The sequence below is a fragment of the Balaenoptera borealis genome, assembly GCF_965194805.1.
Source record: "Balaenoptera borealis genome assembly, chromosome: 4".
Taxonomy (NCBI): Eukaryota; Metazoa; Chordata; class Mammalia; order Artiodactyla; family Balaenopteridae; genus Balaenoptera; species Balaenoptera borealis.
Genome location: NC_138861.1, coordinates 52555263 through 52566829, shown reverse-complemented (window position 1 = coordinate 52566829; position 11567 = coordinate 52555263).

The following is an 11567-nucleotide window of genomic DNA, read 5'->3' as shown; positions in this document are numbered from 1 at the left end:
TCTCCTCAAATACTAAGCCCTTCAGTACAAAGGGACAAGCATTCTATCTCTCTGACACAGCCTGGGTACACCTGAAATTACACTTGAAGACGTGTCAATAACATTCACCTATTAGGTGATAGAAATTCAACTGCTCCAAATCATTCCACCTACTAGTACATTTATGTTTCATACTGAGTGCTATCTACTGAACTCACCTATTAAAAATAATAATAGCAATAGCAAGTTTGAAAACTTTCACATGGACCTCTTCAGGTGCTTAATTGGCATTTAAGGCCTTCTAAGTATCTGTACTAGCCTCCTTCAGGTCAGCCTGTGTTGCTGGGAAACTGCTTTTCTCACTACTCTCTGGACAAAACTCTGGGTCTAGTTTCCATTATTCAGTGGGGTGTTTTTAGATCCCACCCATTGCTAAACACACACACACACACACACACATGCACGCACGCACGCACGCGCCCAAGGTCTCACCTGCGGACTTTCTCCCTTTTCTCTGATTCCCAGGGGTACTTACTGTCTAGACCCTCATTTCCACATTTGGTCACATCCAGTCCTGGGAGACCTGACTGCTTTGTGTCTCTTTTTTATACTTCATGCTCACAGTGCTAGACCCATAACAATAAATTTTGAAGAACGCTGATAAGTTGGAAGTACTTGGCCTTTATTCATCTAGTCTCAATTTTTTATAAGGTCCTTACGAAAACCGCACTGTCTATGAGACTTTGGACATTGGCTGGCAACTGCTCCGAATCTTCCCCAAAGAAATGCTGAAGAGAATCCCTCAGAGCACCTTGAGCGAACTCTACCCTCGAGAGTCTGCAAAGCATTAGCTGCTACTTCATCGCTGGCTCGATGCTCTTGTGAAATACTGGTTCTGTGTTCTTTATTCCTTTTGCGCTCGCCCATCCCCACCTTTGTGTTGGAGTTTACTGTGTTGCCCTGTAATTAAAAACAAAGAATAGGTAACATATTGTGCCAGTGTTGCAATGTTTTAAACTGCTAACAGACTTTAAAATATCCCCTGTTCAGAAAACCTGGACCTGCAATGCTTTGTTTAAAGTAGCTGAGGGTTGGAGGTGAGGTTTTCGTACTGATGTGTGTATTTGTACGTAGTGGTGTAGTTAGCTGCCTAGTGTCCTCATTATTTGGGTCTCTCAGACCTTCCCTGTCCACCCCCTCCAGAGTGTCACTATCTGAAGTTCTAATGCTTTGATCTCCAAACTAGGGACAAGATAGGGTCTGAAAGGCGCTTCCTCTCCGAGCCGAGACGCTTTCCTGAGCACTTGTTTTTAGATTTCGGTGTGCCTCTGGGTCTGCTCTAGGCAGACGGCTTTTCCTGTCCACCTGCTGTTTCCTGTTTAATGAATAGATTAGAAAAGGAGTTTCCTTTTCCTCTTTGGTGCAGATAAGTTTCAACTCCTGTGTCTTACCGTTCTCCCTCCCTCTGAGTAACACAGAATCTTGTAGCTTTTGCCCAACTGGCATTGATCTGATCGTAGTGAGATGCCCTGTCTTGATGATCCCTTACTGGGTTTCCATGCAGAGGAATCATAATGAAAATAATTAATAGAATTGTTGGTTGGAAAGAGTTGGGATACAATTTTTTAAGAAAGAAAAAAACTATATCGGTTCTACATTCGGACATGCTAACAGTGGTTTTAAGTTTCTATAGTGTTGACCGGATGCTAGAGGCAAGGTGGGGAAGAGAAAGCTCTTCTGTGTATGGAATTTTTTTTTTTTTAATTTATTTATTTATTTTTATTTATTTATGGCTGTGTTGGGTCTTCGTTTCTGTGCGAGGGCTTTCTCCAGTTGTGGCAAGCGGGGGCCACTCCTCATCGCGGTGCGCGGGCCTCTCACTATCGCGGCCTCTCTTGTTGCGGAGCACAGGCTCCAGACGCGCAGGCTCAGTAATTGCGGCTCACGGGCCCAGCTGCTCCGTGGCATGTGGGATCCTCCCAGACCAGGGCACGAACCCGTGTCCCCTGCACTGGCAGGCAGACTCCCAACCACTGCGCCACCAGGGAAGCCCATGGAATTGTTTTTATATAAATAATCTATGGATATTTTAAACTCTGTTAGATAGCAGCCTTTGGAAAATCCCCTGTTTGGTCCTGCTTTCTGACCTATCTGCCTTTTCAGGGTAATCTTGTGGCACAATTGATAGCATTTAAAAGCTTTAGTCTTTTAATTCCTCCTCCTTCCTGCTGCGAGCCCTGAGCTGTCTTCTATGCACTTCTGACTTGTCTACTGTTTGGTCTCTCTGTGTTCTTTGTTACTTGGGTGCAATAGCAACTTCTCTGTGCATTCCATCTTTCTTTCAAGTTGTGTAAAGTTCTTCACTTTTTTTCTCTGAGGGTGTAGGGGGTGGGGGGCGTCAGCATGATTATATTTTAATGTAGAAAATGTGACCTGGATATAAAATGAAGACAAATATTAAATTAAATGGAAGTTGCCTAAAGTGACTCTGTATCTTCTAATCAGAAAAGCAATAGCAACAAGCAAATATATAATAATGCACCTCTCTTTGATTGACAGTTTTGAACATCATAACCAGTATTGTGAACCAGCCCCTTGATTCACAATATTATGAACCATGTTCCCTTTACAGGGACATGGCCCATGTTCTGTACCCTCTGCCTTTTAGGCTGCCCTTTCAAGCTCTTTTCAGTAATACCTCTTCCAACATATTGTAGTTTGATCCAAGGTTGAGAGTTGCTAGGGTGTGGGGTTGTTTGTTTGTTTATTTGTTTGTTTTGCAGATCGTTAGTGGCTGTAAGTTCTCTGAAACTTGAAGTTTTGATTCAGGGTCCACTTCGCATTTTCGAGAGTTACTAAGGTGTTTTATAGCATTCTTTGTTTCAGACATTCTCAGGACCTCTAGAGCCTGTCTGCCATGAATGAAAGAGGGTAATAAATAGAAAATGAAATACATACTGAAGCAAGCCAAAACTTGCTTCAAATAAAATCTGAAATAGATGGTCCAGTATATAAAGAAAACATACTGGTTAAAGCACAGGGATGTGGCATCACGGTGGCCTCCCATTTCTTTCCCCTCTTCAACTCAGAGTGACATTTAGGAGATGTAGAGGAAGAGGCTCAGTCATAGCAAGAGTAGGTAGACCTGTGTTCGGATTCTGGTGCTGCCACTAACTGTATGGTCTTGCTTAGTCATTTAACAGATTTGTGTTCCTTTTAGGGTTATTATAAGGACTAGAGATTTTGCTTTTTATATTGCTTTTTAACTTACGTAAAAAAAAATAAAGTTTGTTGTATTGGCGTGTGTCTATTTCTGTATTCTCTATCCTATTCATTGAACTATGTATCTATCCTTCCACCAATACCACACTGTCTTACTTATAGCTTTACAGTAGGTCTTAATATCCTCTAACTATATTCTGCTTTCACAAAATTGTTTTACTTATTCTGGTTCCTTTGCCTTTACCTTTTGTTCCTACATTTTAGAATAAGCTTGTCCATGTTGACAAAAAAATTCTGTTGGAAGTTGACCTTTTATTATGTTGAGTCTTCCAATCCATGAATGCGATATGTCTCTCCATTGATTTAGGTCTTGTTTGGTTGTATCATACAGATCCTCTATTAAAATATTTATAATCAAATATTTCATGTTTTGGAAGCATTGTGTATGGCATTGTGTTGCTTTTTTTTTTTTAATTTTTCTTTTTTTTACTTTTGTCTGTGTTGGGTCTTCGTTTCTGTGCGAGGGCTTTCTCTAGTTGTGGCGAGTGGGGGCCACTGTTCATCGCGGTGCGCGGGCCTCTCACTGTCGCGGCCTCTCTTGTTGCAGAGCACAGGCTCCAGACGCACAGGCTCAGTAGTAGTGGCTCACGGGCCTAGTCGCTCCACGGCATGTGGGATCTTCCCAGACCAGGGCTCAAACCCGTGTCCCCTGCATTGGCAGGCAGATTCTCAACCACTGCACCACCAGGGAAGCCCCGGCATTGTGTTTTTAGTTTTGGTTTCCAGTTGTTCATTGTTAATATTTGGAAATATGACTAATGTTTTTGTGTTGATCTTGTATCCTGAGACTTTGTTAAAGTAATTGCCACATTAATTGCTTCTTAGAGATTTCTTGGGATTTTCTATGCAGACAGTCATGCTATCCATGAGTACAGTCATGCTATCCATGAGTATGGACAGTAATATTTCTTCCTTTCTAATCTGTGTGTCTTTCTTTCTTTTTCTTGCCATGCTGCACTGGCTAGTACCTACAGGACTAAGTTGAAAAGCAGAGATGAAAGAGGACATTCTGGCCTTCTTTTGAATTTAGGAGGAAAACATTCATTCTCTCACCATGAAGTATGATGTTCACTGCCGGTTTTTTGTAGCTATTCTTTACTGGGTTGAAGTAGAGCCCTTCTATTCCTGAGAGTTTCTGACATGAATGTGTGTTGAAGTTCATCAAATGCTTTTTCTTCATTAATTGACGTGGCCATGTAGATTTTCTTCTTCAATCTATTAATATGGCAAATTACGCTGATGATTTTTGAATAGTAAACCAAGCTTGTGTTCCGAGAATAGACTCCAGTTGATCAAAGTGTATTGTTATTTGCTTGCTTCTTCATGTGTTGATTTTATTGTGCAATTTTTTTCCCGTTTCCGTGTGTGAAAGCTTAGACTATTGATCTGAGACCTTCCCTCTTTTCTAGTCTAAGCATTTAGTGCCATTCGTTTCCCTCTTAATAATGTTTTATCTGGATCCTTCCACATTTTATGTGTTGTATTTTCATTTTCACTCAGTTCTATTTATCTTAAAATTTTTCCTTGAAATTCCTCTTTAACCATGGATTATTTAGAAGTGTGCATCTTAATTTCCAAATGTTTGGAGGCATTCTACTTCTCGTTCTCATTTTTATGCAATTTAAAGCTTAGACTTTGGACACAGTGGAATAAAATGCGATTATGTTTGTTTAGTTATTTTATAGAGGTTCTTCAAATATCACTGGAGTGAAGTTTTCAAAATATTCGTTTTACATAGTAGTTCTCAGTCTTTTGCACTTGTAACCATAAGAGAGTTCCCTAAAAATATGTAACCCTGGCTGCTGGAGCCATGTTTATCAGGGGCAGTTCACAGTCACAGGAATAGTGGGGAGTTTGTGGGTCCCCACTGCACACTTTGTTCTGGGCCAGCACACAGGGATCCAGTAGGGATCCAGGGTCCAGGAGAGGGACCCAAACTTTGGGCTCTGGTGTTTATATTGCAGAATCAGAGAAGCCCAGGTCCCGTGTGGGCAGGAACTAGGACCAGCACTGGGACACACAGGACCCAGGTCCAGTCCCTCTCCATGGAACGAGCACTCAGGCTGAGGGAGGCCCAGCCTCTCTCCTGCTGGTCAGGGCTGAGCCAAGCTGCGGTTACAGCTGTAGTGCTCAGTAGGCCCATGGCTGAGTCACCAGCTATGACAGCCGTAAGCCCTGGCTATGGGGAGTGTCCATGAAGTCTTGAGGAAGGCCGGCCTTCCTCCTGCAGGGAGGCAGTCTTGAACAACTTAGCCCTGCCCTGTCACTACTTCAACAACCAAAATTTTCATTCCTCCCTCTTGCTCCCCAACCCCACTCAGATAAAAGCATAGTTTCTCATGGGGTGGCCAACCTTTTATTTTTCAAACATTATCAACATCATTTCATACAAGAAAGGACATTCGAACCCCAATTAACTAAGAAGCACATATTGCAGAATAAGCTCGTTTGCCCTAAAACAAGACCCTTAGCTATTTCCATGGACCATCCTTGATTTCTCCATTATGCTGCTGAGTAGTGCAAAGTTGGTGCTCAAGAACTCCTTGGATGATGGTGTGCTATCAACAGCTGCTGTGAAAGCAAGAAGCTGGCACCCTCGGTGGCTATATGGGCAGAGGAGTTGAGGAGACAGTAGGTGATGGCTCTGTGCTGTCAGTGAGGGCTGTCCTCTGCCCGCACCCCTTTTAATCCCTTTGTATCCCTACCACCTGAGGAATGAAGGCAGTGATGAGTTATTGGCAGAATTGCCCTGTCTGATAAGAGGGTCACCTGCAAGCCAGAGGGCCCAAATCCTCCCTGGAACACATCACTCCCTACCCACCACTTAACAATTCCCTTCAAACAAAGGTGCAAATTTGTAATAGCTGTACCGTTAAGATATGCCGTCTGTGATTCGGACAACTGTGACTCCTTGCCCTCTTCTTGGAGAAACATGACATTTTGTAGGGAGAACCCAGGCCAGGTGGTCAAAGTCTCTGTCAAGTCTGTTTCTTCAGCCAATACTTGGATTCAAGTTGAGGGTGGTGGAGATGAGTGGGCCTTCAGCATGATAGCCTTTCCCTGGTATCAATGGCCAAGGTTCCCTTTGCTGAACATTACATACAAAAGCTTGCTCAGCACATGCCTCGCTCTCAGACGAGCCGTGGCCACGCTGCTCCTGGGATTAGGCACCTCCTTTGCACACCCTGTGGATGGTGCTCATCTCCTTGATTCTGTGAATGGGGCATTTGTTAAACTATTATTTCTTGAGGCCTGTAAACTATTATTTCTTGATGTCTGTGCAAGTTTCAATTCTGCAATTTCTATTTCCTTCTTCTTACGGATTGAAAAACACTAGTGAAATTCCTCATCTTACAATCTCTGCTCCTTAACATTAACCGTAGTCGTCTTAAAGTCCTTGGTCTTGCTCTCTCAAAGGCTCCCTGGGGCTTGATTCCAGTGGGCTGGTGAGGTGGACACCACTGAGCTTGACAACATGCCATACTCCACCCAAGCCTGGAGATCTCCGGTGTCTGGGGGAAAAGGCAGGGGCCGTGAGACAGGAGACAAGAATGGAGGTAAATTCAGGGGTAAAGCCCAGGGAAGAGTCCATATGTCAGTTGCAGGTCAGCTATGTGCCCTGTGCCCGAGAAGACGCCCCTCAGCGTGGGATGACCAGCTGGTCTCAGAGAGAGCGAGGCTCCTGGCCTCGGCTTCTCATGTGATACTGGGGCAGATCTTATGCGCAGAGGCTGTGGCCTGCAGGGGGCGTGTATCAGCACCTCTGCAGGGTCGAGGGGCCAAAGGGGGCCATGGGCAACCTCTCCCAGGAGAAGTCACCTGCCCTGGGGCTGGGGCATCAGTCCCTCAGACCCACACCATCTACCTTTCTACCTGGGTTCCAAGCCCAGCAAGGCACAATCCTGACTTCCCCAGTGTAGGATTTCCCCAGTGTGTGACAAGCCAGGCTGTGGCCACCTACCCCGAGGGTATAGTTCAGCGGGGCAAAGCCCGTCACTGCCCCCTGGTGAGGCAACTACAACAGAAAGGTGAGCTTTTGAGAGCAAGGGTCAGGAGGCAGGGAGGAGAGGCAGAAACCCAAGAAAGGACCCATCGCCTGAGCCCACATCCTTGTCCACCTCTGTGGGGTCAGTCAGCCTCCAGTGTCTGCTCTGAGATCACAAGACCCCACAGTACTGGCCATCACAACCACCTGCCTCAGAACAAAACAAGAGGGCACAAGAGCAGGAGGCCCATATGATAAGTGTGGTCCGTTGAGGAGGTGCTCCCTGGGCCAAGTGACAAGACATGGCTTCTCAGGGCACAGCTGCCCCCAGACTCAGCATAAATGTCTGGGCTGTGAGCCCATTGGTTCTGGGAAGGGCACCAGCACAAGGTGCACAGATGCTCCATCCTGTGAGGCAGGCAAGCCAGGAGCCCAGCACTGACAGTCAGCCTGCGCTACACCCTCATGCTTCCCAGGGCAGGAGCCTCGGGGTGGAGGGGGGACGGGGCCTGCCCTGAGGTCACAGCAGAGGAGGTTTGCTGCTGGAGGGCCACACACAGGAGAGCTGTAGAGAATGTGATCAAAGGCTCTCTGGTGCTTCATGCCATTCAAAACCAGGGGCTCTTAAACAGCCCGAGGGTAAGATACCGCCAAATCCTTGCTGAAATTTCTGAGCCCATCCTCAGATCCCAAATTTTGCCCAGATTGCCAAAAGTTTCCTGGACTTCTGGTCAAGGAGCCGATTCATCTGGACTGCTCAGTGCACAGCAAGATTGCCAGGACGGGGCCTAGGGATCTTGCCCACACAACCGTCCCTGACATTTGCTCCTGGAGAACCACCTGCCCAGCTACCGACATCTCCTCTTTCCCTCTAATCAGGCTAAATGCAACTGGGAGAAAGGCAACACAAAAGGAGGCAAATGTGGAAAACTAAACCCGACAGTGCTGTCTCCCCCAGCCAAGACTAAGAGTCCATGAGTCTACCCACTGCACTCACTTGAAAGCCCCCACATATCACCAGGATCACAGACAGCACACAGGCCATCAGATACACCTGACCTCAATTTCCTCCTGAGAGAGCACTCAGGGGCCTCCCTGGGATTTGGAGGTGTCAACAATTCACTGCATTGTGACTTATGCCACAGAGCAATTTTGAACAAGGATGATAGTACCAGTAAACTTTAAGCACTGCTTTAAGTCCAATCACTTTCTGTTTCAAGAGAGAGGAATTGGGACTTCCCTGGTGGCGCAGTGGTTTTGAATCCGCCTGCCAATGCAGGGGACATGGGTTTGGTCCCTGGTCTGGGAAGATCCCACATGCCGCCGAGCAACTAAGCCCGTGCTCCACAATTACTGAGCCTGCGCTCTAGAGCCCACGAACTACGACTACTGAGCCCGTGTGCCACGACTACTGACGCCCGCGCGCCTAGAGCCCGTGCTCCGCAACAAGAGAAGCCACCGCAATGAGAAGCCTGCTCACCGCGACTAGAGAAAGCCTGCGCACAGCAACGAAGACCCAACGCAGCTAGAAACAAATAAATTAATTAATGAATTTGAAAAAAGAGAGAGAGGAATGGAATATTTTAAACAGAGACATATGAGCCCTTTAAAGGGCAAAGAAATGTTGCTTACAGCTTTTCCCATGGAAAAGGAAACAAAAAGTGACTGGGGTTGCTGTGTTCCTTGAATTTGTCTAGTACTAGCACTAGATAATATTGACGATCTTCACGCTTGATCACAAACAACATGATGCTGTAATATTCAAACTGTTGGTGAAACTTTTTTAGTCTCATGATTTACTCTGGAACAATTGTGTTGACATAAGTACTGATGGGTGCAAAAGCAAAGGTGGCAGAAGTGCTGGCACCTTAACCCAAATCAAGGAGTAGCACCAAACTGTACTAGTTGGGCTTGTATTCACTATCATACACTTGGATTAACAGTGCCAGTTCCAGTTAAGATTGTTCTGTCTTCAACAGTAAAAATGATTGATGTTAGTAAATCTTGACCATTGAAATTGAATATTTTATAGTGTATGATGAAATTCAACCTACAAACATCACACATCTGTAGAGCAAAGGGAATGGGAAAAAGTTAGATCAGCTACTGAGAAAGAGGAAGTGGATGACATGGATGATAGACGTGAAAAATTAGCGAAAATGTAGCACAGAAAAGAAACGGTCAGAAATTATGAATGAGAAATTTAGGGACCTGGAGTCTGCTGGTGGCTTGATTTTGGGCTTTGCAGCCTCCAGAACTGTGAGAACTAAACGTCTGTTGTTTAAGCCACCCAGCTTGTGGTAGTATGTTATAGTCCCTTGAGCTAACACATATTTTGGTACCAGGAAGTCGCAAATCCCTAAATATGTGGACGTGGCCTCGGAATTGGATAGCAGGTAAAGGCTGAAAGAGATTGGAAGTGCATGCTAAAAAAAAGCAGAGATCACCATAAAGGCCTTTCAGCCCTTACCTATTCAAAGTGATTCTGGTGATGGCTCAGAAAGAAAAGACGCACACTGGAGAGAAAACCTCCATCTTTGTAGACAATACACAAATAATCATGAACAGATAGAAATATGGACGTTAAAGGCTATTCTGGTGAGGTCTCCAACAGAAATGAGGAACACGTTATTAGAAATTGGAGGAGACTCAGTTCTTATTATAAAGTGGCAAAGAACTCGACTGAACTGTGTTCTCGTGTTTTTTGGAAGGTAGACCTTGTGAGTGATGAAACGGAATATTCATCTGAGGAGATCTCTGAACAAAGTTTGGAAGAAGTAGCTTGGTTCCTCCTCACCGCTCACAGTGAAACACATCAGGAGAGAGAGAAATTGAAGACCAAATTGTTAAGCAAAAAGAAATCAGAACTTAGAGATTTGGAAACTTCTCAGCCTATCCATATCTGAAAGTGAGAACGCTTGTTCTGAAGAAAACTCGAAGGGTGTAGCAGGTGTGCTATTAATTTCATTAGTCATCTCAGCAGAGGCCAGGAATAGAGGATTAAACCAGCAGGGACCCTGCCAGTTTGAACGACAGGGGACAGAGAAAGCCAGGCAGAATGAGGGAAGGCTGTCAGAATTCTTGGATTCTACAGAATGGGAGACTAGAGCAATTTGGCTGTGAATGTGTACTCCTCTTGAAGAAGAGGGAAGAAGGACCCCAAAGGTGATTCCGAGGTCATCGGGTCTGTCAATCCCACCACAGGCCCAGGGGGCCTCAGTTTCAAAGTGTGAGATTGTCGCCCTCACAGAGAGTCATGGTGTAGGTGGAGGCCCTACAGAGAGCTGCAGTGTGGGTGGCACGCCACCAAGCTGAAGGAGTGGGGCTGCCCCACCGAGCTGTGGGGATGATGTTGCCACCCCAGCGGGCCTGGAGGGCAAAGCATCAAACTAAAGAGGGTTATTCTCGTACCTTAAGGTCTAATGGGATTGGCCTTGCTAGGCTTTGGACTAGCTTGGAGACTGTCACCCCTTCCTTCTTTCCTATTTCTTCCTTTTGGAGTAGGGACGTCTATTCTATGCCAGTCCCAACATGGTATTTGGAAACACTTAACTTGTTTGGGTCACAGATTTACAGCTACAGAGGAATTTTGCCTCAGGATGAATAGTACCTCCTGTCTCACCCATATGTGATTTAGATGGTGTTTAGATCAGACTTTTGGTTTTAAATTTTACAGTTGATGTTGGAATGAGTTAAGGCTTTTGAGGCTGTTGGGATAGAATGAATGTATTTTGCATACAATAAGGACACGAATTTTGGGTCCCAGGGGCAGAATGCTATGGACGTATATCCCCCCCCACCAATTCTTATGTTGAAGCCCTACCCTTCAATGTATTTGGGGATAGGGCCTTTGGGAGGTAATTAGGGCATGGGAATGGAGCTTTCATAATGGGTTTAGTGCCCTTAAAAGAAAAGACACAAGAGGGACCCCTCTTTCTCTCTGCTACGTGAGGACGCAGTAAGAAGACAACCATCTGAAAAGTAGGAAGAGCGCTCTCACCAGGAACTGAATATGGCACCTTGATCTTGGACTTCCAACCTTCAGAACTGTTAAGAAAGTACCGTCTGTTTTTCAAGCCACCAGGTCTATGGCATTTTGTTATAGCCGTCCAAGCTGATGAAGACACAGAGAATATATAAGATGATCTAATATACACCTATCCAGGGTTCTAGAAGTAGAGACAGGAGAGAATGAGTAGAAGTAACATTTGAAAAAGATAATATTATGTTCTAGATGAGAGGAAGAATGTGGATTATCAGTTAATGAAGCAAAATAGATCACATGGAGGATACATTTTTTTAACCTGAAACTAATCACACG